Genomic DNA, 27,598 nt, shown 5'->3' with positions numbered 1-27,598 from the left:
ATGTCGAGCAGCCTAGCGGAAGAGCCTTGAAGCTGGATTATGAAGTCGATCACTTTGCCGTACGTAGTCTGATGTTGTCATGAGTGCCATAATTAGTCCTCAAAATTAGAGTAGGTATATTGTTATCTAGCCCCACTCAATTCTGTGCCGCTTACGAGGTAAAAGGAGCTGCACGGTGAGAAGCGGTGCTGCCTTCGCGGCCCAGTGGACCATGTCGAGCCGGGGCGCATGCGCGCGAAGTGCGCGCATGCGCAGTAACTCACCGCGCTCGAACACGAACCGCTCTCGAGCTCACTGTTTGCAGCATATGTTGTCTCGTGTGCATAATGACTTCATATTCGCCGCACATGGAAAAATTCTGATTACAAATGTTTCGCGGCGTTTTCCACGTTACCATTCCGTGATTAGGCACTCTGACCGGTGAGCTTTCCGCTGCGCTGAAGAAAATAGGTACCATGAAAATTGGTTGTCGATCCCTGAGAAGCATATAAAAACGGCCCGATTCTATACTTCGACAGTCTGCTCTGCGCCGGAGAAAAGATCCACGCTGGGCAACTTCCGGCACACGACGCAGCGATGAACACGTCCGGAAACCCAACACCCCCAGGCACCGTGGAGCCGCCGCCAACCCGTCTCGCCAGCTTCGACGGTCACTCATGAACGGCGCCGGTGTTGAAGGACTCTGCTGCGCCCGGTTACGTATGTCATTAGCTTGAATTTAGTGGACTGCGGACTCTAATTATTGGTTCAGCTCTTGCTGCCTGGTCATTCATCCGATATTGCTCATTGCCGCTACATATTTCAACTTTCATGCATGCTGCACTTATTCGTAATAATTGTGGAATGTATAACTAGTTCACCTTTCTTTTGAAGATAACTGTTCTGTTCTTTTGGAGATATCTTTATATTTGTTTAAAGACATTATTAAAGCTTGCTGTTCTTTGATTGGAGAAGGCCCTCGACTCCTTCATACCGGCGAATGGCGCAAACAATACACCAGAGGGCCAACCTCTATACCACATCTCGGGATGAGCTTGTGCTTCGGCCCCGAGTCGTGACACTGTAATACTGTCAAGTCTGCTGCTTTTCTACTTATTGCTCCCTCGTTATTTTGAAGGAATATTCCTCATCGTATAGCGTGTGCTCGGACAGCGTTTTCAGCTATAGTTCGGGCAACACGACCACACATCGAATTCAGGGCAAACAGAGCAGCAGATGAGGAAATATTTTATTCTCCAATGACGACGCTGGTAATCGAAAGCTTTCGAAAAATTGTCTTGCAGTAGAAATTCTGGCGGAGCGGTCAGTCGTGACGTCCAAATAGTTCTGTAGGTTCAAGGTCCCTTTTCAACCAGCAAATATGGACGAAGGTAACAGCATCGCTCTTTTTTTTTTTTTTTCCTCTCTCGTATATCACAAGCAGATAGCGCCATTTCGCTAGGTTTACTAGCAACGCAATACACCGTTGGCGTAAGGCATCCACAAGAACCGTCTACAACATTTTGCTAAAAAATAAGCGTTCACAACACCTCGCGTTCTTGAATACAGAGTCGCCTGGTCTTACTGCGTAACTTTCTACTCAGCACACAGCTATCGCTTCCACAGTAAACGATATATAAGTTACATGTCAACGATCAACAAGCCACTCGATAAGACACTGCGCAAAATGGCAAAATGCTGTCCAAAGGCAATTTGTGTGTACACAAAGAGTCCATATAGGTACGTTTAACTGCCATTGAGTGGCTGACAATATAACATCCACAATAAGGCATAGTGTGCAACACCAAACAGATGTGCAATAAACGGCTGTGTAAGAGGCATCGACGGACTAAGTTGAACGTACAGACGACCGCAAAAGTTACCGGACCACAGGATTCGCAAAAGCGTTAAATTTCATCGCAACCTCGCCATTCAACTAGGAGTTTGAGAGAGCAAAGTGCTCGTACGAAACGGTATCCTCCGCACAATATTTTTCCGAGATTTTGTACTCCGGAAGTTTTTGCGGCCGTGTGTACACATGAACATGCACAGTGTCACACGGCGAAAGACTGGCTATTCCTCAAACAATGAGCGTACAATACTAACACGCTGGCAATGGCTTGGAATTACAGCGCGCAGGACACAATAATATGGTCCCGGCACGTGTTCATCGCTATCAGCGATATATCCGTGGGCTGTTGTGCTTAATCTGAAAGCTCCTAGGCACGTTATCGCCTAGGAACTGTAGTACCGCGGCAGTACGCCGCCAATGCTCGCGAGTGCTCTACTCACCATGTTGCCGGCTACGCGGAGCACCGTACATGTAGGAACACTCGCGATCATACAGGGCCCGAAAAAAAAAAAAATCACCCTGCACACATAAGTATAGTAATGACCCTGATTAAGTAGCAGTGGTAGGTCTCTGAAGAAACACGACCACAAAGCTCAGAAGTTGCAGTGAACCGTCTTTCTCACAGCACCCACGTCCGACAGCGACCTTGCTGTTCCCACCACACACGCATGTCACTGTACAACGATGTCCTCTGAAACTGGGGGCTATGCAACTTGGAACAAAGCGCACAAAAGTCAACGTCCCACGTTGTCAGCTGGTGAGTCTCTTTCCACTTAAAATACGAGCTGTAAGCGGTGTAGTTCCTCGACAGCACAATAAGGTGTTCGGCAAGCTGCTTGGGAGATTTGAAAGCGAGCGCATCGACGTACGCTTGAGCGGGCCCAATTTGGCTATAATTGGCGCCCCCGAAAACCACAGGTACCATGTCATATTTAAGTGCCGAGAAAAACTTCTCGGTGGCATAATCGTTGCATATGGAATTCTCAAAGGCAAGCATATAAAAGTAAGTCCGCTCGAAATCGTTGTAGCAGGCACTACCTCGGGCCCTTGGGCACACGTGATCCCCGCAGGAGCCGTACACATCAACGTCGAGGTGCTTCTTCAGCTCTTGGACAAACTCTTCTCGTTTACTATCGGTATTGCAGTGACTGACCATCCAAACTGCCTGCTTTTGCTTGGACTTCCACAATGACCGGTGGTCTTTCTTGCTAACAGTGGTGGCATTACGAGGCACGACCTTCCCGTAAGGCTCGTAGATGTCGGAAGTCGTGTCTGTACGACATGGTCCAGTTGAACATATTGTGCATGTAGTTGAAGCCGGCGAAAACGGAGTACGGCGGCGGCTCCATCGACCAGAAGACCCACTTCTGGGACTCGGAACGCCTCGGAGGAAGGTCGTTCATGTCCATATCGCGCACATGGAAGACGATGGCGTCGCTGGACGCCAGCAAGCTCCGGTCGTTGGTGATTGAACACTTGACGGCACATTTTCGAGTGAAGTCTTCGCCGATCTTTTTATTATTCAGCAAGCCGTACCACGAACCATAGAACGACGTCCACATCATGATTCGAGGTAAACGGCTCGTGCCATTGGCACCGCTCGACGAGTAGAAAGGGCTGTAAGACCATTCGTTCAGCCTGAAGGCGTCAAACACATGCCATAGGGGTTGCCTGTTCTGCGCCACCATGAACAAGCAGAGGAACAGGACCAAGGACACGATGATGAGGAAACCACTCTTGGTGATGGCCGCCATTGTGATGAGCAGCCAAAGGTGCAGCACCCTGGCTCCTGCAAAAAACAAGATTGCGCAAATAGGCTTACTTGTCAACTCAATAGCACAATACTCAGCTTTCCTTTCCAACTAATATTACACTATTGCTTCCTGCAATTATTGGTACTCGTGTCCAAGTCAGCAACCGATCAGTAGCGATGTGCCCAAATTGAGTGCACACCACAATCGGAAGCCGGATACAACCAACATCAATGTGCACTGACAAACCGATATGCACCCGACATCGGTTCAGGACAACTATATGTAACAGGGGCCGGGTCCGATTGAAATCCCAGAAAAATAAACATTTACAAGCTGTACACGTGATTGCTCAACAAGTTTTTCAACAGCCGCATATCGAATAGCTGGGATATTTAAACATTTGCCGCCAGGGGCACAAACCGGAATTGTTTGCCGGAGAAGTTCGGCGGGGACAACAGCGGTCATTTCGAAATATTTATATTCACTTACTGTCGCGCGTGAACCAAGCACATCATGGACGTATAATGCTACAAACGTATAATGTGTCGATATATATATATATATATATATATATATATATATATATATATATATATATATATATATATATATATATATATATATATTCCGCGCGTGTTCTACCGCCTGCAACCGCTCATTGCAGACGACAGTCAAAAGCAGCCCATGGGAAAATGCGCGGCGCTTGGTCAAAAGCAAACGTACGCGCTTCTGCTTGCGTTTAAAACAGATAGGCAGCATGGGCCATGTCAGGCTGAATGTAATATTCTAGAAGACGTTGCTCGGACAGGATGGCGCTTAGTGCGCATGCGCCTGCACTTCCTAGTTTAGTAGCTGAAGTGATCCGTGACACGTATACCGACCGTCACGTCGGTCGACGCTCTCGCGATGTTAATAAGATGTACACACAACTGTAGGCTAGCAGCCCATGGCAATCACTGTGTATTTGAAAAAGTACACGCTATAGTTCCCACGGCGTAAAAATATTTAGACGATTGTGGTTCCGAATGTATACACAAACCAGTGCGTGGGGCGCAGCGAATGCTTCGCTTGAACACCACTCACGTTGCCGCAAGTTCCAAGTTCACATGCCGTCGACCTAGTCGTCATCTCTTCCCAAACAGAGCTCTCCAAACGAGCTGCTCCAATCATGGACCCTCCGCGACCGGCCTTCGAAAATACAAAGTCGCTCATTCCATCGCCTCCACGTGGCTGGATTACAGACGACCAAAAGGCACGCGGAAATCCGCAATGGAGATCCGGGACATCCTGAAAGAGAAAATAGTCGCTCGGTACAACTAAAGGGAACCTAACGAGCCTTCTCATGAAGGCAGCTTCGCAGAAAAATTAGTCGTAGCCCGGAAATCATTCATCTGCCGCAAATCATTCTGCGGAAGCCCGGAAGGTTGAGGAAGGCATGTTGTTGAGCTAGTCCGTCTAGCAAAATTTTAAACTGAGCAAGGAAGAAAGGACGAAAACAGGTGTGAACGCCTGTGTTCCTGTTTCCGTCCTGTCTTCTTCGCGCAGTTTAAAATTTTGTAGTATGGATGCCCTTCATAGCTTCCCGCTACGCTCGAATAGATTCCTGTGATATTCTTCCTTTGATGGATATACTGGAATGTACTAGAACACAGTCTGCATGGTAGGTGCAAAATTGCAGTGGAGCTTGTACAGACGCAAGAAAATGGTGGTTTATTGTAACCGCCGCCACGTATAGTATGTTTCATGAGCGACTATGTGCGTCTGTCAAGCAAAAAATAAATACGCTGTGCCCATCCCGGTAGTTACCATGATGTCGGTATTTTACGCAATTGTCTCTTTGGGGTCCAGCAACTTGACCGCTATGCGAAGAGTTATATTTTTATTATTTAATCATGCGGCTCGCCTCAGTTTTCCTGCGAGTATGTTCACTGTCCGGAGTTCTGTCGCGTTCACGGGTGGTTGCCCCGTCGTCCTCCCAAGAACCGGTTGTATACGCTGAGAACATCTTTTCCTTTTTTGCTTTCTTTCTTGTTGCGAAAAACGATCAGCATTCCGCACGCACGTATTCTGTTCTCATGACACCAGTGAGCCAGTTAGCCAAGGCCGTGGACGTTTCCCTCGTGTCCACCGCTGCTGCCGTCGACTAAGCTGATGGGAGACGATTCCGTGTGGTGCAAGGCCAGCGGATGATGTGCAAGCAGCCAAATTTTGACCAAAGAACGTTTGAACTAAAGCTGTGGAAGTGTCACAGAAATGGCTAAGCACAATAAAAAAAAATCTGTGGCGTTTACCCGCTAAATAGAACACGCCAGGGGTATAACTATTTTCACAGCTTCTTTGGATGTCGTGCTTCGTTTGTGCGCTCTTGACATGTTCGTTCCACATGTAGCAGAAGGAGGTGGGGTATTATATATATATATATATATATATATATATATCTGAAGGGAATTTTTCAGGGCTCGTTTCTTTGTTTGACACACCCTTAATGAAAACCAGAAGATAATGAAGGCAAGGAAGGCATCATTATCATCAGCCTGTCTACGCCCACTGCAGGGCAAAGGCCTCTCCCATGTTCCGCCAATCAACCCGGTCCTGTGCTTTCTGCTGCCACGTTATACCTACAAACTTCTTAATCTCATCTACCCACCTAATTTTTTGTCTCCCCCTCACGCGTTTGCCATCTCTTGGAATCCAGTCAGTTACCCTTAATGACCACCGGTTATCCTGCCGACGTGCTACGTGCCCGGCCCATATCCATTTCTTCTTCTTGATTTCAACTATGATATCCTTAACCCCCGTTTGTTCCCTGACCCACTCTGTTCTCTTCCTGTCTCTTAAGGTTACACCTATCATTTTCCTTTCCATCGCTCGCTGCGTCGTCCTCAATTTAAGTTGAACCCTCTTTGTAAGTCTCCAGGTTTCTGCTCCGTAGGTAAGTACCGGTAAGATGCAGCTGTTATATACCTTCCTCTTGAGGGATAGTGGTAGATTACCATTCATGATTTGATAATTCTTGCCGAATGAGCCCCATCCCATCCTTATTCTTCTAGTTATTTCACTCTCATGGTTAGGCTCCGCGGTTACTACCTGTCCTAAGTAGACGTACTCCTTTACAACTTCCAGTGTCTCGCCACCTATCGCAAAGCGCTGTTCTCTGCCAAGATTGCTCCACATTACTTTAGTTTTATGCATATTAATTTTCAGACCAACTCTTCTACTTTCCGTATCCAGTTCAGTAATCATGAGCTGTAATTGGTCTCCCGCGTTACTCATCAATGCAATGTCATCAGCGAATCGCAGGTTACTGAGAGGCATAGGGGACGTTAATTCTAGTGTTTTAAGTGTATTGCAGTAATTGTGACATATAGATGTGAAGAAAGAGAAAGTGGACGAAAAGAAAACTCGCCGCCGGCAGGGACCGAACCTGCAACCTTCAGATAACGCGCCCGATGCTCTTACCAATTGAGCTACGGCGGCGGTTCGGGGAGATCTGATTACCATTCCTTTATGTATGTTAGTGCACGCGTTTGTATGTGCGCATGTATATACAGATTATATGTAAAATTTTCGGGCGGGGGGGGGGGAGGTCGAACACTTCTACCCCCCCCCCCCTTTGGCTACGCAAATGCGATGCATATAGAGTGCAGTGCACGTTAAGGAGCTAAGCATGTTATCGCACCACGCGTCAGTTTAAAGCAATACAAAAATATTGAGGTTGATTAAACAGTAAGTTGCGTTGCCTAAGTCTTGGCAACAAGCTCGAAGGCAGGCTAAAGCAACACATGCTTTTTTGATAACTGGAAACTACATTGTGATCTTCTCCATGCGTTCACTGAGAAACACATTTAAACGTATTGAGGCGCATTTAAGAACCCAATGAGGTCCAAATTGGTCCGCGGCCCCTCACTACGGCTCCCCCTATAGTACTGCTGTACTTTGGGTGTTGTCAAAAGCGATCACTTTATCAGGTTGCCCTCTGTATCGAGCAAACACGCCAAGAGTGTTGACTTTTCAGTGGTGTTTTATGATGTTCAGCAAACAGCCCTGCATCTGCGTTTCGATTAGGCTTCTTTCTTCTCTATATCCCTCCTCTCTCTTCAGCACAAGTATCTTATTATGACTAGGGTTTTGCGAACATTTGGAATTTCGAACGTGAATCGAATAGCGTTTGCCGAGTGATTAATTTTGCACTATCACACGGTCGGAATTCGGGCGGCCGCTTCAAAGGAATCGCAGATCAACAATTGATCGCAATGTTCGACGAGGTGGATCCATTCGTAGGGACGTTGAATGTACCGTGAAACGAGTTTTCAAAAGTGCTGCCATGGTGTTAACGGCAGCGCGTCACGAAATCTTCGAGTCCAAAAAACACCCACCAAGAAAGAAGGTGCGGAAAAGATTTTTGCAGGCTTTTATCTCGGTGCCATTTTCTTAAATAATGAGTGATGTTTCGCTGCACGGCAAAAGCGACTTAAAAATATTTTCCTTTATATCTTATTCATCACATCTACTTCACTGTATACTGCGGGACGCTGAGGCGTCTTCTCGCCTCGTGTGCGCCAGCGGAAAATGGCACTGTGTATGGCACCCACCCTCTGATGAAATAGCGCCACAGGCCTACGTCGCAATGTTTTTTCTTTGCGCAAGTTCCGAACGATTCGCCATCTGCGTTTTTATTAATGCGCAGGTATTCTTTGGCTAGGTATCCAGGGAAAAGCCGGCGTGTGTGAGCGCCTGTGTAACAGCGTGACAGGAAAAAAAAACACACCTAAGTAAATGTCAATAGACGTCCCAGAAAGAATTTAAGTAATTTATTTATTAGGAAAGCATATAGAACACCTAGAGCTGCCGCAACAGATCGCAATAAGAAACGACAGTACGGTTGACGTAACAAATACCTATACCACCCTATACCACGCAGAGTGGAATAAAAATTGTACTTTAGGCAGGCATTATATAGGTGCCTCAAACAGGCTGGCCAACGTTTCGACAGGTGGCTTATCATTGTCAAAGGTGCCTTGTCATGACGCAAAGGATGATAATTAAGGCACCTCTGACAAAGATAAGGCGCCCCATCCCTCTGTTAAAGCCACTTGACAACACAAACACACACACACACACACACACACACACACACACACACACACACACACACACACACACACACACACACACACACACACACACACACACACACACACACACACACACACACACACACACACACACACACACGGTATGTCCAAAAAGTAATGTCAATGAGTCGATTAACAAAATATGTACTGATCAGATCAGTACAACACAATTAAGGGCTTCAGAATACGCTCCTCCTGAGACGATAAATCGCTTCCAATGATATTTCCAGGCATCGAAGGCGTCATGGTAGGCCTCCTCCAGAATGTCCTATAAAGCCTTGGTACAAGCCTCTTTGTGACTTTGTCAAGTGTTCCGAAATAATGTCCCTTCATGGGAGTTTTCAAGCGCGGAAACAAAAGGAAGTATGGAGAAGCCATGTTAGGACTGTATAGGTCAGCTGGGGTACTCTTGGCTCCTTTGAATTGACAAGGAAGCGGGTGAAAACGAAGGCGGTGTGGACCGGCGCGCTGTCATCGGTGATGGTCGTTGACGGCCGTCCAGGGCGGGCTTCATCGCTGACCTCTTTACAACCTTCTAAAAAGGCCTTACGACACCGGCACACTTGACGTTATGACTAACAATTATCAACAAAGGTCTTTATTCATAGGAAAAGTTTCCACTACGAACTTTTAGAGTTTCAGGGAAACGTGTCTCCTCACTCTCCAGATGATAGCATACGACAGTGCGACCGCATGTGTGTAAGCTAACTTCCCCGTCCACCAATATCAAGCGTTCCTAGCCTTTTTGTGAGGTATAGACCCTTTACATTATAACCACTGACACTACTTTTCGGACAAACCCTGTGTGTGTGTGTGTGCGCGCGCGCATATATATATATATATATATATATATATATATATATATATATATATATATATATATATATATATATATATATATATATATTGTAGAGAAGCATTGGAACGTTGTAATGGGCCGTCCTCTTCAGCGCCTTCTAGTGGGTCGCCCTCTTCGTCTCTTCTCGGAGACGAAGAGCTCCTCGTGCTCCGGCGACCTTCGAGCGCATGATGGACACCGTTCTGCGCAACTTGAAATGGCACACGTGCTTGTGTTACCTGGACGACGTCGTCGTTTTCGCTCCGGACTTCTCTACGCATCTTCAACGTCTGCGGCATGTTTTGACGCGTTTGACCAACGCCGGCCTCCAACTGAACCTGAAGAAGTGCCGATTTGCAGCACGGCAGCTGACAATCCTAGGCTACGTCGTGTCCAAGGACGGAATCCTTCCCGATCCGGCCAAGCTTCGGGCCGTGGCCGAATTTCCCAAACCAACGTCCGTCAAAGAACTCCGCAGTTTCGTAGGACTGTGCTCCTATTTTCGACGTTTCATACGCAACTTTGCCACCATCATATCGCTGCTGACGAAGCTCCTTGGAAGTAACGGGCCCCTACATTCGTGGTCGTCCGAATGCGACGACGCGTTCGCAAAGCTCCGTCGTTTGTTGACGTCACCTCCCATACTACGCCACTACGACCCTACGGCCCCAACGGAGGTACACACGGACGCCAGCGGTGTAGGCCTCGGAGCTGTTCTTGCGCAACGCAAACCAGGGTTCCCTGAATATGTCGTGGCATATGCAAGTCGTACGCTCACCAAAGCCGAGAGCAATTACACCGTCACCGAAAAGGAATGCCTGGCGATCATCTGGGCCCTTGCAAAGTTCCGACCTTATTTGTATGGTCGCCCATTTGATGTCATCACCGACCACCATGCACTCTGCTGGTTGTCATCATTGAAGGATCCCTCGGGCCGCCTCGCCCGCTGGGCACTTCGCCTACAGGGCTACGATATCCGCGTGCTGTACCGCAACGGACGCCAGCATGCTGACGCCGACGCACTCTCGCGCTCCCCCTTGCCTGACGACAATACCCACAGCTCAATGTCTCACAATGCCGTTGTTCCATCGACGTTCACACTGTCGCTACCGAACAGCGCAAGGATCAATGGATCGCTTCACTGCTAGACTTGCTCACTGATCCTTCGGCAACACCATCCACTCGCGCGTTGCGTCGTCAAGCCCACCATTTCGCCATTCGCGACGACCTCCTCCACCGACGCAATTACAACGCCGACGGCCGCCAGTGGCTACTGGTAATACCCGCAGTCTGCGTTCTGAAATATGCGAATCGTTCCATGCTGATCCGCAGTGTGCGCACTCTGGGGTATCGAAAACATACCACCGCATTCGCCAACGGTACTTTTGGCGAGGCATGTACCGCTACGTGCAGAAGTTCGTTCGCTCCTGTATCGATTGTCAGCGCCGCAAAACTTCAACGCACCAGTCACCAGCAGGTCTGCAGCCTTTACCTTGCCCTGACCGGCCGTTTGGGCGCGTTGGCATCGATTGTATGGGCCACTCCCTCTGACTTCGGCTGGTAACCGCTGGGCCATCGTCGCTGTAGACCACCTTACGCGATACGCCGAAAACTGCCGCCCTCCCAGCGGCTACAGCGCGCGATGTAGCCTCCTTTCTGCTCCGCCGGTTCATGCTGCGCCACGGTCCACCCCAGGAGCTGCTCAGCGATCGAGGCCGTGTCTTCCTGTCGGAAGTCGTCGAAGCCATCCTCAAAGAGTGCAACGTTGTTCACCGCAAAACTACTGCTTACCACCCGCAGGACAAATGGGCTCACGGAACGCTTTAACCGCACGCTCGGAGACATGCTCTCGATGTATGTCGCCGCCGATCACACAAATTGGGATTCCATTCTACCTTTCGTCACCTACGCCTACAATACCGCCCCTCAAAGCACCACTGGTTTCTCACCATTTTTCCTATTGTACGGTAGGCACCCGTCGCACACAATCGACACAATCCTTCCATACAAGCCGGACCGATCTGAGTGTGCGCCTATTTCTGCCACAGCCAGACTTGCTGAGGAGTGTCGCGAGCTTGCGAAGACCTTTACTACGCAGGACCAAGAGCGGCAGAAAAGCATCCGCGGTGAGACCAACACTTCTGCACCCACGTTCCTACCGGGAGCACTCGTGTGGCTCTCGGTCCCTACCACTGCAACTGGCCTCTCTTCGAAACTGCTACCCAAATACGAAGGCCCCTACCGTGTCGTCGAATGCACATCCCCGGTCAACTACCTGATTGAACCCATCGACCCATCTTCCGACATGCGCCGTCGAGGGCGCGACATTGTCAACGTGGAGCGCCTCAAGCACTACCATGACCCGCTCATAGTGACCAGCTGCTAGGTCGCCGGACGGCTCCCTTTTCGTACCCGGGGTAATTGTAGAGAAGCATTGGAACGTTGTAATGGGCCGTCCTCTTCAGCGCCTTCTAGTGGGTCGCCCTCTTCGTCTCTTCTCGGAGACGAAGAGCTCCTCGTGCTCGTGCGAGTCTGCGCTTCGTCGTGACTGTCGTGCATCGTCGCCGTCAATCAAGCCGTCAATAAACGCCTTTACAATATATATATATATATATGATATATATATATATAATATATATATATATAATAGATATATAATATATATACTATATATATATATAATTATATATATATCATGCAGTTTCCGAAAAAAAATTTTTTTCTCGTGCTGAATATCTAGCCTTCAAAATTTCGAGAAATCTTGCATCTCAGCGCATTAATTATATGTACGTGCTTGTGGTAAACGGAACAAATGGCTACCCAGTACAGCATCTGCGACGTAGAAGCCTCGTATCCTGCTGTCGAAACTATCGATGCCACTGTTACCTCTCACTGGCCGCAATGGGAAAGCGTACTCTCGTGAAACGCAGTATCAGAAAAGAGCGAGACAGAAGAAAACAAAAAAACAAGTTCAAAGTTCGCTGTCTGCACACTATAGAGGCCATTACAGGGGTCAAAAGGGCCGTCAGCGATTTCACAGAAGTGCATACAGCTCTTCGCATTCGCGATGTCGTGTACTGTTCAACCGGAAAGCGTTTTCGTTCCGCCGAGCTAAGCACTATACACCCACAAACGACGTAGACATAACTTCGGCGCGGTGGCATGTGCATCCGCATTCGCCGACGGATCAGGCACAATTCCCGGGCAGAGATACAAATGAGGAGGAAAGGCTGGGAGATCAGCCAGACGCACGTAGTAACTCCCGTCGCCATAATGTGCTGCTTCGTAGGACATTTTTCAATGTGACGCACCGACTGCAGTAAACTTGCAAAATCGCGTTAGGAAAGGTGCAAAGGCATTTGAAGAAACAGGTAAGGTCACCAAGCGCGTTCGTATAACGTGCATCTGTCCAAGCCCTATGTCCCTTTCCTAATACGTTATAGGAAATATATTACGAAATGCCAAATCGCGCAGCCTAAGAAGGATCGAACCCGTTCGTAGACCTATGCTAGATATACGCTTCGCTGAAAAGTCACCTACGGAATCGTGGGTATATGCACAAAAAAGATTAAAAGACGACGATATACCCGTAAACACGTCTTTGCGATAATTCTACCCTTCAGAAACTGCCGCCGACGCGGGCGCGCTATCGTGTTGACGCGCGACATTATCTTAAACGTCTGCAGAATGTCTTGTAACTGTCTCCACTGGGAGCGGTAACAGATACCGCTATGTTACAGGCCGCGACGTGTCATCGCGACTCCAGCAAACGGCGTTCTACTCAACTCATGCAGATAGAACTTGCGTCCCTTAGTCATCACGCCCCGACTCCGGCAGTGCCCTCGGGTACTATACACACAAGCTGCATGCTGTAGCTGCCGAGTATTGTTTGACATTTAGAGTTAGAGGCTGCAGTATAAAGACAAACACTTGCAATATTTCCGCGATCGCATAACTCAGACACCACCGCGATCTGCATATATATTATATTATATTATATTATATTATATTATATTATATTATATTATATTATATTATATTATATTATATTATATTATATTATATTATATTATATTATTTAGCACTTTCTACATCCAGCGATCTCGGTAGCAAAGCCTGTGCGGCACAACGCCTGCAAGCCTGCATCTGCGGTGCAAAGGTCGCACGGTTAACCCCACATATGCGTGTAATTGTCCCTCCCTTCCTGAGCCCCAGCTGTCACCCCAAACGCCCAAGAGTTGAATGCGCTTGAGAATGACGCGGAAGGAAGGACGAAAACGAGAGAGAAGGCAGGGAGGTTAACCAGACACATGCCCGGCTGGCTACCCTACGCTGGGGGAATGGGAAAGGGGGTGTAAAGACGAGAGAGAGGGGGGGAAAGGAAGGAAGGAAATGATCAGTGAATGCGCTGACGCGTATGTGGCTGTGGCACATTACAATAGTCAAAGGCGTTCACCCCGCCACGGTGGTCTAGTGGTTATGGCGCTCGACTGCTGACCCGAAGGTCGCGGGATCGAATCCCGGCCGCGGCGGCTGCATTTTCGATGGAGGCGAAAATGTTTGAGGCCCGTGTACTTAGATTTAGGCGCACGTTAAAGAACCCCAGGTGGTCGAAATTTCCGGAGCCCTCCACTACGGCGTCTCTCATAATCATATCGTGGTTTTGGGACGTTAAACCCCAGAGATTATTATTATTAAAGGCGTTCACATAGACCCGTAGTCCTCAAAAAGCACAACAGTGCTTTAACTCCCTTGTGAGCCGACGAGCGATGGGGAAGGTGCTCTAGCAACATCTGCACGGAGAGCGGCCGGTCGTACAATCGTCGCAACGCGTCAGAAAGTGTTCGTCTCTCAGAGCCAAATCGAGGGCAGCGGCATAGCAAATGATCGACATCTTCTTCGGCGCCGCAGACCTCGCATGCCGCACTGTCGGTCACTCCAATTAATGTTGTGTATGCCTTCATGAAGGCAACCCCCCAACCAAATCCGACAAAGAAGCGAAGCTTCACGTGGACAAAGTGCGGATGGGGGTCCTAGTTTCAGTGTAGGCTTTACTTGGTGAATTCTCGTATGTCTTATGCTTGGCGTGTTCCATTCCGCCAGACAGAGACTACGTGCTGCAGGTGACGAAGCTGCCTTGCAGGGTACGTCAGGGTATGCGCCCGCGGAAAAGCCGATGTATTCTCCGTGGTGCTTGAACTTTCCACAAGTACGTCTAACAATTCCAGGACTGCAGAAGAAATCACATTTACCTGTCCAGGTACTAAAACAATTGAGCCTACTCTTCGCGCACGAAACCTACAGTAACCACGTGCGCATCTACACCGATGGCTCGACCACAATAACACAATTACAAAGACAGTCATCGGAACGGTAAGGTTGCAAAACCTTCGTCTTTTGCGTCAACTATATATACACTGCCGGCTGAGCAGAGGTGCACGCTGCAGGCATTTTGCAACGGTAATTGTAACAGGGTCATTTGGCGGGTTTTGGCCTACATATATACGAACTGTTACAGATGAGCGCAAGACAGATCGTGATTGACGTGATATATCCTAAGAGAAATAGATAAGGTCGAGCCGCAAAATTAGAACACTGTGGTCTTATGGCTGGAAGTTCTCTTGAGCCTCCCGACCAAAGCACCGACGTAACTCATTACCCCACGGCAGCTCGCGTGCTCACACATTACTTACATATAGGGACATAATAGGAGAACTCTCTCTCTCTCTCTCGAGTTTCTTCAGTATTATCCAAGTTTCCGCCCCACACTTTAGTACTGGCAATTCACAATGGCTGTACACTTTCCCTTTTAGGAACAGTGGTAAATTGCCTGCCATGATTTGGGAATGTCTGCCATAAGCGCTCGGAGCGCTTGGAGGGCAACGCGGAAACCCGAAAGGAAGAACCACGCAGCGTGCGACGGAACGGAAAATGATAGACGTAACATTAAGAGATGGGAAAAGAGCAGAGCGGATCAACAGCCGGCATTCTAGCTGAGAGAGAAAAAAGGTGTACCAGGGTAGGTCACGCATAGTGGACAGATGGCCAGAGCGACAGAATGGATGCGGAGAGACGGCAAACGTGGCCGAGGAGGGCAAAGATTTAGATGGGGTAATGAAATTAAGAAATTCGCAAGCATGAAATGGAATGTGCTTGCGTCAGGAAAGAGTAAATTAGAAATCATTGGGAGGTGCGTTCCTCCTGCAGTGGACATAAGATAGGCTGCTGCTGATTACGACAATATATGAGAACCTCCTTTATAACGACACTGCAGTGGCATCGGTCCAGTTTCGACGCTTGTTACATCATGTGATTGCAACTATACAGAATAACCGACTGCGGAAAAATAACTCTATATATAGGTTGTATTTACTGAGGACACGCCCACACTTCCGCACGGGAAGTGCGTCAGCTGCTTCCGCTTCCGTCGGCCATGATCCTGGCCACTTTGTGAAGCTCTTTCGGTGCGTGTGGATGTTCCCTGTCTCAGTTCTCGAAGCAGCAGCTGACCATGTTCTGTTGCAATCTCTGCAATCATGGTAAATTGCGCTGTCTATTGATGTAGCAATAGGTCACGGCGAAAAAACAGCGTCAGCCTTTATGGACTTCGTTGAGCCATCTACAACCAACGCAAGAATTGTTGGAAAGGTGTTGCACCGATTGGTACGCCGCATTGTTCGCTCTCACATCAACAAAAGTTGGGACTTAGGTTCCAACTTAGGTTCCAAAATGTTACACTTGACGCATTTTATGCTAATCCAGAGCGTCCGTGTTTGTTGTCCTGTCACCACGCCGCTTGGAGAAGGGCAGTTAAATTTCTGGTCGACTGGATGTTTACGTTTCCGTAGCAGCATTTTTATTGTTGTAAACGGCACTAATACATAATGTCAGCGTGCACCTGGCGCAGTTGCATTTTTTTTTCGCTCCGCCTGCGACGTCTCTCCTGTAAAACGTTCGCTCTTAGGTTTGCCTCGGTGAATTTGCTTCTCACTTCAAGAGGCGGCGCCGGCGTACTACAAGATCTGTAATTACACTTGTATTACTCACTTGCAGGAAAGCCATCCTATTTGGTGGACGAGACAAATCCCAACTGGGCACGGAGTCTTCGGGAGGCTACGAAAGCAACGCTAAAGAACCCTTGATGTGGGAAATTTTCACCCTCGGCACAAGCTCGACGTCAAAGTGCAACTCGTCCATGCCCAGGAACAGTGGTTCAACACCGCCGCAAAGCTTGAATCTTTACACGTAGTGCTCCCTTGCCGTCTCGTCCAAGCCTTTGCGCATATGAACATCAAACTGATTAAAGGCGTATCGCCCATCACTTCCAGGGGCGTAGCCAGAAATTTTTTTCGGGGGGGGGGGGGGGGTTCAACCATACTTCATGTATGTTCGTGCGTGCGTTTGTATGTGTGCGTGCCTATATACGCAAGCAAAATCGAAAAATTTCGGGGGGGTTTGAACCCCCCAACTCCCCCCTTGGCTACGCCCCTGATCACTTCGTAGCGTCTTCGCAGGGCTATTCTGCGTTAGTTGCTAGTGAACAGCAAGAATTTGTGTCCTATAAGACCAGCACCTGTCAAATCACAGATAAAGCAAAACACAAACACATTGTGGGACACTACGGCACAGACGCCATTCAGTGGCCAGGATCATGGCGGAAGGACGGCGCCACCATAGTTGCCAGCGCTGCTCACAGCATCATGGCGACGTCATGTGAATACAACCTATAAAACGCGTAGAAGGAAAATAACAAGGCCCTGAGAAGTTAATGCATTAAGCTCGGCTAGTTGGTATTGATTGTATGCTTCCATATTGCTAGCGAACACGCACAGAGGACGACATTGAAAGAGACAGGACAACCGCTAGTGGTCCTGTCTCTTTCAATGTCGTCCTTTGTGCGTGTTCGCTAGCAATATGGAACCCTGAGAAGTCTATGGAAGTAGACTAGAGAGAGAAATCAAGCGCTAGTGTTGTTCTTATGTTGCGATTGGGGTAGTTCTAAATCCTGCGCTAAATGCAGTTCCACTACCGTGAAACCTGAGGGAGTGTGTAGCACGGGCATTCAGCGATTCCCGCTCGTAGAGTTCCCGCTGCTCCGTTTACCAAACCATCGATGACCACAAAAAGGCTAGGTGTACCATTAGGCACGGTATGCGTTTCGTTTCTTGCACTTGAAACGTTGTTTATTTCATACCTTTTCCATGCGGACATAAATACATCGGTCAGACGGACAGATGTTTGAACATTATAGGCTCAGAGAGCATTTCAGCTTTCTCAAAGGTTCACCATACTTGCATCTCGCGATGCATTGTCGGCAGTGCGGTTGTGAACCGCTTTTAACTGACAACAGCATTGTACCGGAACCGCAATAAGGTGTCCAGAGAGACCGTGGAATCTTTTTTTTTTTATTCAAAAGAACGATTTCGTGTGTGTCAGCCAGCCTTCCCTGAGCCTACACCCCTGTGAGTTAGCTTTCCTTACAGCTAACCTGGCACCTACGCTTTCCGCGTGAAAAAAGTCTCGAGCCTGAGCGTGCGTTCCGTAATCTATTGCTTTCAGTTTTAGCGTGTTTTGACTGCGTTGCCTTTTGCTTGCATCATTTTTCTTGTAAAGGCCGATCAAGGTCTTGTGGGGTCATGCTATCCATTGTGGCGTGAGATGTTATTTCTTGGATGCCGATGTGGTGTTTTGATCTTTGCTTGTTGATAAATAGGCATGGATTCTGAGAATAAGATTTAGTTTGAAGTTAGCGCTCGTCTCGTGTATATGTTCCTGGCTTGTGTCTTCGTATTTTTGCGCTACCAGCTCTATTATGCACTCTTACAAACTCGCCCAGATTTCCGTTCTCGGAAGTCATAAGCGTTCCTGTCTTTGTCGTAATGTGATATGTGACAAAAAAAACGATTTTTTTTTATTTCTTTCTCGACAACTTTCTTCGTTTAGGTCACATTGGCATTTCTGCGGTCGCGTTCTTCGTCTTTCTTTGTTGAATTTGCTATCGCGGTTTGCCCATTATCAAGATTTCACTGTACACTCGTATCACTTATCCGTATTGTACCTTTTGCGTTATTCCATTCTTAGTGTAATCAATATTGGCGTATTTGACACTCCTTATAAAACCCGTATATGGGCGACACAAGAGAAACAAAATTTAAATTACATACCTTGTGTATAACAAATGCAGACGTTGTGTTTTGCATTGTATCGTTCGGACAACATTGTATTAATATCTGCGTCGTCCCTGCTGTGGTCTCTTGCAGGTTTGACGATATTGTTAAAAAAATCTGGCTGATCCCTCTGTCATAGGAATCGGTATAACACGAAAGTGACACGTGTCTTCACAGAAGTACTGCTTATTGTGTAGTGATATATGAGAGCTTGTACAATGTCTATTCGTGTTTGGCAGTTATAGCACCGTTTGACGTGGATGCACCCATGTTGACAGCATGTCTATATCGCGACGACTAACGCCCATGATCATGATTAAACCGTTGCGCACGGTAGCTGAAGGTGTGAACATATATTTGGACACAGCGAATCGTGAATCCCGCGTAAGGATGATATCAACAAGCTCATAATTAACACTGGTACCCGGTATGCACTTCTTCAAAGCGTCGTCAATTAATGAGAGAAACGGCACGGTGTGCGCTTTCTAGTAAAGGGTAGCCGACGTCTGTGCTCATGCATACATAACACACACTGCGCTTCAGCAACACGGGAGGTAGAGGTTCGTAGCCTGAGCCGCAAACGCGTGTGTCCCGCTGGCCTCTGTCTCGCAGGCGCTGCTCTCGCTCCACCAAGGCACGACATTCGCCCGTCGAACTCGCGTCCTTTCTGCAACGCATATTGCAGCAGTTTTGTTAGTCGGTGCTCTCGCAATTGAAGCAGTCGGCGGCGGAGAAATCCCGTTGGTGCACGTGGGAGCTGCACTACTCCGATGAGCCGACGCACGCTAACACGAAGCCAAAGGCAAAGAACGTAACCGCGTCAAAGGAGCCTCGGCGACGCCAGCGCGGCCAGTCTACCGCTGTCGGTAGTGCGCCGGGCGCTTGCCGTCGCGGCCGCAACGTCGTGGGTTCGATTCCCAGCGGGGTATCTTTTTCTTGGTTTTTTTCTTTCTCACCCGTTGGCGTCCATTTTATCAACGTCATATCCGTGACGGATGTACTTGGTGGACCCCGGCATAAAACACTTTCGTGTTAAAATAAATCATTTAAGTATGCATGACACCAAGTTTGATTAGGAAATCGCCGCACGCTGACCTCCGCCCTTCGAGGATCTCCACAAAACATTTCGACCAACCATGGTTAGTTCGTTCAGTTCTGGCGCACCTTTATCAAGGCTTGGTTTCCTAACACGAAAAGCTGTATCCATAGTCAGTGCAAGGCGAAGCAGTAAAATTTATCGATGACGCGATTCGCCTTCCAACCTCCTTGCGAGGGCAGCTCTTCTCACATTGGGCCAGCGGACGGCGCTCATTTAATGTTCCTGTTCTTCCTTTTAAGTAATAAAGTTGACGACGTCGGCCTCCAACTCATTTCCTACTGCAACGCGAGACACACGAGAACGAAAAAACAAGGCAGCGTCGCACAAGTGGTGCCAAGCCTGAAGGAAGTGCGGTGCAGGGCGGCCTGCCTTGTTTCTCTTTCTCCCCGTTTTTTCTATCTCTTTTTTGTTTCTTTTTATTTCTATTTATGTACTTATCTCGCTCATTCTACCTTTCTTTCTGTCTCTTATTTCTTTCTCTGTTTTCCTATCTTTTTCTGTCTTTCTTTTCTTTCTCTCTCCATGCACTCGTTCTCTCGCCTATCAGAGTTGATTGCATCACACGCCGGTCAAATCGCCGCACGTGTAGTGGCAGCGAAGCAGAAGAGGAAGAAGAGGACGAAGATGAAGAAGAGAGCGCGTGCCGGTTCATGATGATGGCAGTTTCCCGTTCGCTCTGCACGGACTGACGTCCGCTGTCAAAACTAATGTTTAACAATAACCCATTTAGATAGGTCTTTTTTAACGCGATAGCGTTAAAGAGCTCGCTTCGCAGAAATTCCGGTGTCCGTGTCGGCGTTGGCGCCGTCGTCGCTGGCTGTAAGCGAAAAATCGGCGTTGTCCGTGAGCGAAAATTCGAGATAGATGCAAATAAATAAATAATAAAAAAACGAACTCTGGCCTTCACCGTGGCAAGGAGGTGTTCTACCACGGAGCCATGCCAGTGCTTGAAACTGCTTCGTAAAAAAAAAAAAAGAAGAAGAAAAAAAAACGCCATAAGAATTTCATGTATAGGGGAGGAGTCTCCTTAACGCGTGTAATACTGCGCGGCAGAATCGCAGAATCGCACCAGGCGTCAAAACTAGAGTGCCTCGATGTTAAAGCTGCCCACCCATTGCAAAGTGTGCAGGTGCGCGCGGCACCTTACGGACGCGTAGTGGGTACTTCGCCTGTTTGCAAAAGAAATAATTACGGCGTAGTGGGCACTTCGGAGCTGTACTTGCAGTATATGTATTCTAGGGTAGTTTGAAAAGGCCATTGTTACGCGCACAAACGTTCCTTTCCTTGCGGCACGGTTGAAGGCGATGCGCACGGGGCCCGATTACGCTATCGCGTTCACTCGAAGCCCACGCGTCCTCCAAGTTTCTTTTTTCCCCAGCAGAAAATAAGAGATTGAAATGTACGCCCTTACAGTCTTTTGAAATACCGCGCGTGCGTTGACCCCAGGAGATGGCATCGCCCGATATCGGCCAGAAGTAACGAGATCTGCTGTAGAAGCGCAAGCGTATACAAAGCACGTACTCATGTGCGAAAGGAGTCTTCGACGCTGTTTGCTTAAGATAGGTAAACTTTGTCGGCGTTATCTGCTCCTTCATGTGTTCAGAAGGCAGGTGTGACACAGAGCGTCGTATCGCTGATGACGTTGCTTTTCGCCAATGTCCCAGGCACTATCGTACCCCAAAGCATGCGCTTGGGCGATAGTACTAAACAATTGCAAGGGTGTACAACGGCTGTACGTTGTCAGAAACTTGCCGCCCATACTTTGTTTGGAAGCATAATTCAGAGCTGTATTTGCGTGGCGTGCGCTCGGGCCGGCAACCTCGCAGGTGCTGTTCTTAATAAGGTAGAACGTTTTTTCAGTCCGTCCGTCCGTCCGTTTCGATCCTGTTGCAGCCTTACAAAAAAGGCTAGATGTTTATAAATAAATAAATAAATAATAAATAAATAAATAAATAAATAAATAAATAAATAAATAAATAAATAAATAAATGTTACATTTGCTTGGTATTTGTTGTTGAAGAAAGAAAAACGAACGCATGGATATCCTGAACTGGCGTTTCCCGGCAACACGGATGCACATTGCAATCTTTGGAGGGACAGAGAGAGAGTAAAGTGGGGAGGCTAACCAGAAGGGAAATCTGGTTTACTACCCTACACTGGGGGGTGGGGACGTAGAACGGTGAGAGAGAGCACATGTACACAATCACTGCTGTTGACCGCAGTTAATGCGGTAAAGAACTCGGTTGCATGGCTTGAAAAGCTAAAACCTCAATCATGGCGATGAGAGCTGAGTATCAATTTATTGGCACCGTGATTTCGAGACCCCGCGCTGCTCCGCAAGGCGTTCATATTTCAGAAGCCTTGCTTCGGAAGACAACGTCGCTAGTTCGAATTTTGCCTGTGTAGATTGTACAATAAAAAAAATGCGTACATAATATTTTGGCGTGCTTTAATGAAACACATGTGCCAAAGCGACCTGAAGCTCTACGCCACGGCCTCTCTCTCTCATAGCCCTGCATGATTCAGCTTTCGATCGTCATGTCCAGCAGTTACCAAGAGTTCGCGGTCCATTCTACTAAAGTTGACGGACACTATAAATAGGCGCGGCAAGCAACCTTAAGAACTATAGCGACAGGAGCAGGACGTATAAACAATTATTTCCTGGTAAAGAGCGCGTGGGAACGGAAGCGGCTCGGCGCTCTCCGTTTTCGCTGCTTCCCGGATAAGCAGCGCGGCGCAATGGCAATAGCAATTTCACCGTGCCCCGCAACAGCTTTTTCTTTTTTAATAGCGTGAACATTTGCGTATGGAATAAAAAAATATATACAAGTATCTAGATCACAAGCCGCAAGGCCAGTGGAGGGTCCTTAGCAAAATAGACAAAAAATATACGACAGGTCGGGGTTGCACACCAATGTATATGTCACATGGAAATCAAATATTTAAACACTTCAGCTCAAGCTACTCACTGGAACTGAAATGTAAAAAAACATATGCACTAAATAAGTGAAAATTGTAATTCATAACTTTACCAGCCATGTGAAATGTATTCATAGTTCTAATGAATAACGCTTACTCAACTCATTGGGGAACTTTATTCCACAAGAAACGACGCAGCCGGTTCGTACCGGTTCCGTCGTCTTCGTTACCGGTTCAGACGTCCATTTCGTTATTATTACTGTCGGCATGCGAGTTGCACTTTCGGATGGTATGGAATTTCATTACTCAATTCTAGCATTGCGGACGTACGCCCTCGGCTAACAAGCAAAGCCTAGTGCTGTTGCCTCTTATATAATGCTACGCAGAGGTTGCAACAACGATGTAACAAGGTACTTGGCGGCACCATCCGATGGTGGGCACGCGTGCTCTCGCACAATGAAATTTTGCCGTAATTCCCTCCGCCAGCTGCTGCAGGCCCTCGCACACTGGGCTTTGCATGACTGCTGCTCTCTGAAGTTCGATTCGCACAACAGCCCGTGAAAAGCGTTCGTACGCAAGCAAAGCCATGGAACAAAGCTTGCATTGATGCCCACATAATAGTGCTGCGAGAAAATTGCTGCGGGAAAGCTGTATACACCACGGTTCCGCGGTCGATAGTTTGCGGGTACGAACATTACAAATGTTGAATACGAATCCAGTACCTACAGCTCGAATACTTCGTTCCGAGAAATCCTGATTCATTTCTGAGGATCTAGTTACAATTTAAGAGACGAAGTACCTTTTTAAGCGTACTATAGTGTAAATGATCTCTTACAACTTGTTCGCGAGCTGTTCAATGCTGGCGTTGTGAACTGACCTATAACTAGAAGGAAGCACATATATTCTAGCGATCGCTCTCCCGAGCCAGTTATCTCTTTCAAGAGCCAGCTGTGCTGTAGAGATGAGATTGATTTTGTGCAAAATAAAGCTCGTATTTTCATTCGGACGGTAAAAAGAAGGACCCGGGCCCGTCTTCTTGGGCTGCACCTAAATATGTCATTTTAATCCGTAAGAAGTTTCGTTTCCTCCGTGCAATACGCTAAGTTTTTGTCACTAACGTGCTGAGTGAATTAAAATACATTTGTTTTCTTCTAATAAAGATGCTAACAAGAAAGAAGTTCGGGGGAAGATGGAGACGGAGAAGAAGAAGAAGAAGAAGAAGATGGTTTTAATGAGAAGAAGGAGGAGAGGTCGGCCTGGAAAGCGGGTTCTAGCCTGCTACTCCTCACGGGGGTAAGGGGAAAGGGGAAAGAAAGAGAAAGAGGGAGGTGTGATGATAGGCGACGATGGTATGGCAAATGAGTCACTGTACACACTGTTTTGCACGGGGACAGGGCACGCGCAAAAGTCTTTATGCCGCACATGCTCTAAAGACGAGCATCTAAACCTGCATCACTTAGAAATCTCAATAGGCACTTAAACTTCGTTGGGCCTGGTCTGCATGCCCAAGCACCCAAAAGCTTCTCCTCCGAAAAAGGTCGGGAGTCCAGACGGTCTACGACGCACTGAAGTGATTGTCTTTCGGTTGCGTACTGAGGGCACACGCACAGGATGTGGTGAATAGTCTCAGACGTGTGACACACACTGCAGTTAGGGTTTCGCTCCTGCCCAATCTTGAAAATGTATCTTCGTGTATACGCAACACCCAGCCGCAATCTATGTAGTAATGTTTCCTGGTCTCTTCTTAACCGGAATGCAATCAGAAAAGCACGACCAGAGTCAAGTCTGTAAAGACGTTCTTGGCGATAATTAGGGTCATTCCATAAGCGTGTCATAGATGTTTTCATAGATTCAGACAGCAAGCCATTGATGTCATATCGGGAAAATTGAATTGATATGACTTCGCCGTTAGTGTGCGCCATTTTTGCTTCTGCGTCAGCTTGCTCGTTCCCAGCTATGCCACAGTGACTGGGAATCCATCGCAATGCAACGGTATGCCCGGATTGAGACGCCTCAGATAACATATTCATTATGTCACACACCAGAGGACTGTATGCGGTTCCTTGCTTCATGTAATTGCTGACAAGTTGAAGTGCCGGCTTGGAGTCACAAAATAATGTCCATTTCGCGGGACTCTGTTGTACAATGTAGCGGGCAGCTTGTCGGACGCCGGTCAGCTCAGCAGCAGTAGATGATGTCCGATGCGCTATCCTGAAGCGTTTCGTGATGCCCATGTGAGGAACCGTGAAAGCTGCTGCTGAGGACGTCTGCGTGACAGACCCATCAGCAAAAATATGCATCGTATATCCGTACATATGGGCAATGTACGATAAAGCAAAATGCTTAAGTCCAGCGGTTGGTATTATTGACTTCTTTGTTATCCCCGGAATCGAGAGTCGCACGATCGGTTTAGGCATCGTCCAGAGAGGTACTCCGGGAGTCGCTTGTGGTGCATAATTCGAGGGCAGCCGATCTTGCTGTAGCCAACGTTTCGACAAGTCTTCATCAAGGCAGCAACCTGTCTCGACGAAGACAAGTCCGCTTGTCGAAACGTTGGCTCCAGCGACATTCCCTGTCCAACGATTTCTCAACGATACAAAAGGTTATTTTGAATTACGCGTTATCACGGAACCAACGTTATTTCTATGACGCATTCAACCACCTCTATATTGCATAGGTGTAAACTCTAGTATATAGCTTATATGCGACCTTCTAAATTGTAGGATGGAATTCAAAAAGAAAAGACATTATGTCTACTAGTAAATAATTATACAACAGCGTCCTCCTTCGTTTAGCACAGGCAAGATTGTATGTATGTGTGTGTGCGGGTGCGCGCGCACTGAAATGTTATTCAAGCCCCCTGAGCGCAACAATGAGCGCATTGACTTGGGAGGCGTTCTGACACCTTTACCGCGAGCTCAATAATAATATTACTTTAATGACTGTTGGGACTGAAAGTCCCAAAACCACGATATGATTATGAGGGACTGCGGAGCGGAGGGCTCCGGAAATTTCGACTGTCTGGGGTTCCTTAACGTGCACCTAAATCTGAGTACACGAGCCCCAAGCATTTTCGCCTCCATCGAAAATGCCGCCGCCGGGATTCTATCCCCCGACCTTCGAGTCAGCAGTCGAGCACCACAGCCACTTGACCACCGTGGCGGGTACCGTGAGCTTGATAACTCGGTGAACGATGGGCTGGATGGGCGTCAAGATATTTACCAGCTGGCTTGAGGATTTCCTTTCGCGATGATTCACTTCAAGCCAAACGTGACGTATCTACGGTGTCACAAGCAAGCACGCAAAAAAAAAAAAAAAAAAAAAAACTGTCACATATAGCATGCAATCTGGACGAGTTTTAGCGTTGCAGGGAAACTTGAGACAACGCTAGATCGACGCTATATGTAGTCGGTTACAAACGATGATGATGATGATGAAATAAACTTTTAATTTGCCGAAACAGTGTCCCCGAGCTCGTAAGCTTCGAAGAATAAATATTAGCTTTTCCCACATAACTATGATTCTCCTGTCATTCAGCACTGAAAAAAAGTTGCACAGGCTGGTTTTCGTTCGAAGTGCAAGTACTTTTTCTTAACTGATGTAATTACTAGGTGCATTGGAATATAAAAGTTCGTCGTTTCTGTCTAAAATATTATTCTTGCCTGAATGCCGATGCCACTACATTTGTTAAAATTTAGCGGGACGCTCAATGTTCACAGCAGCGCAGTCATAGGGGCTCATACATACTGTGCTTGTGCGGATACTTCGCGCAGACGGACAGTGACGATCGCGACTTTTAAAGGTGACGGAACACACGTGAGGATCGTTGCTTTGTCGCTGCTACCTCGTACTTATACTATATGACGCCGACTTATTCGTTTAAACGTGTGAGATGAAATGATATCGGACGCGTGTTGCTGTCACTCATTTGACAGGTTACCGAGGTAACAACCTGAATACATCGACTTGGTTGAATTTCGCGCCCGCACTTCTGGGTCCACACAGATGTGCCCAACCGATAGTAATGTATCAACACTGCACGTGCCGAGGGCGAAAGACTGCACATGACAGCAGCGCACGATGGCTGCGACACGGCGTGCCTGCTCACCCATGCCAGCAGTTCGATGTGAATGTGTTACCCGCAAGTGACTGCGCCACGGGACACTCGGAACATCTGGCGACAGCGTCCACACGTCAGGATCCACTGACTAGAACGAGTCGCGTTTGGTGAGAAACGCCCCGGACGGATTGATACGCCTCCACCGATTGCTGTTCAGGCCGAAGCGCTCCGTAAAACGGTTTGCCCTGAACAGCAGATTGCACGAGCAATTAACACCTCTATCAAGCGAGTTCAACGCACGATTACGTCAGACGACAGCAGGAATCAGAGAGCTCTCGTTGCGTTGCGATCAGGTCATAATTTATTATTGCAACGCTTACACTTCGACGACCTGGTTTGTGCCCAATGTCGATCACCAGTAAAGAACACTATACATAATGCGACAGGAAATATGTTGGAATGGGCAGGCCTTTTACAAACTCTGTGACCTAGACACTTTTGTGGACTGATCAGCGCGCAGTCCCTCGTTTACGAGCTTGTATACGGGCGTACAAACTTTCGAAAATCGTTCAATGTGTCATACACGGCTGCGCTGTGCGATAATAGGAGTGTACCAGCGCAGCGAACAGCCGCTCCCCAAAAACGTATGCGCGTTCCGGGTCGCTTGATACGGGTGCGCGTAGTCTGGCAGTCCGTTAACCTGGCCGAAAAAAGCCGCACTTACCCGTCAGCCCGCAGAGGAAGCCGGCGGCCCGCCGCGTTCATCAAATGCCAGCACGGGCCGCTCGGAGCGTC

General features: G+C 47.8%; 1 pseudogene; it reads right to left on the bottom strand.

Moving 5' to 3' along the window:
• Positions 1–1,210: 1,210 nt before the first annotated feature.
• LOC119405375 (alpha-(1,3)-fucosyltransferase C-like) overlaps positions 1,211–27,598 on the bottom strand; it is a 28,593-nt pseudogene continuing 2,205 nt past the window's right edge.

The sequence above is a fragment of the Rhipicephalus sanguineus genome, chromosome 1, assembly GCF_013339695.2.
Source record: "Rhipicephalus sanguineus isolate Rsan-2018 chromosome 1, BIME_Rsan_1.4, whole genome shotgun sequence".
Classification (NCBI taxonomy): Eukaryota; Metazoa; Arthropoda; class Arachnida; order Ixodida; family Ixodidae; genus Rhipicephalus; species Rhipicephalus sanguineus.
Note: the sequence above shows the minus strand (reverse complement) of the source record. Positions and strands in the feature narration are given on the sequence as shown.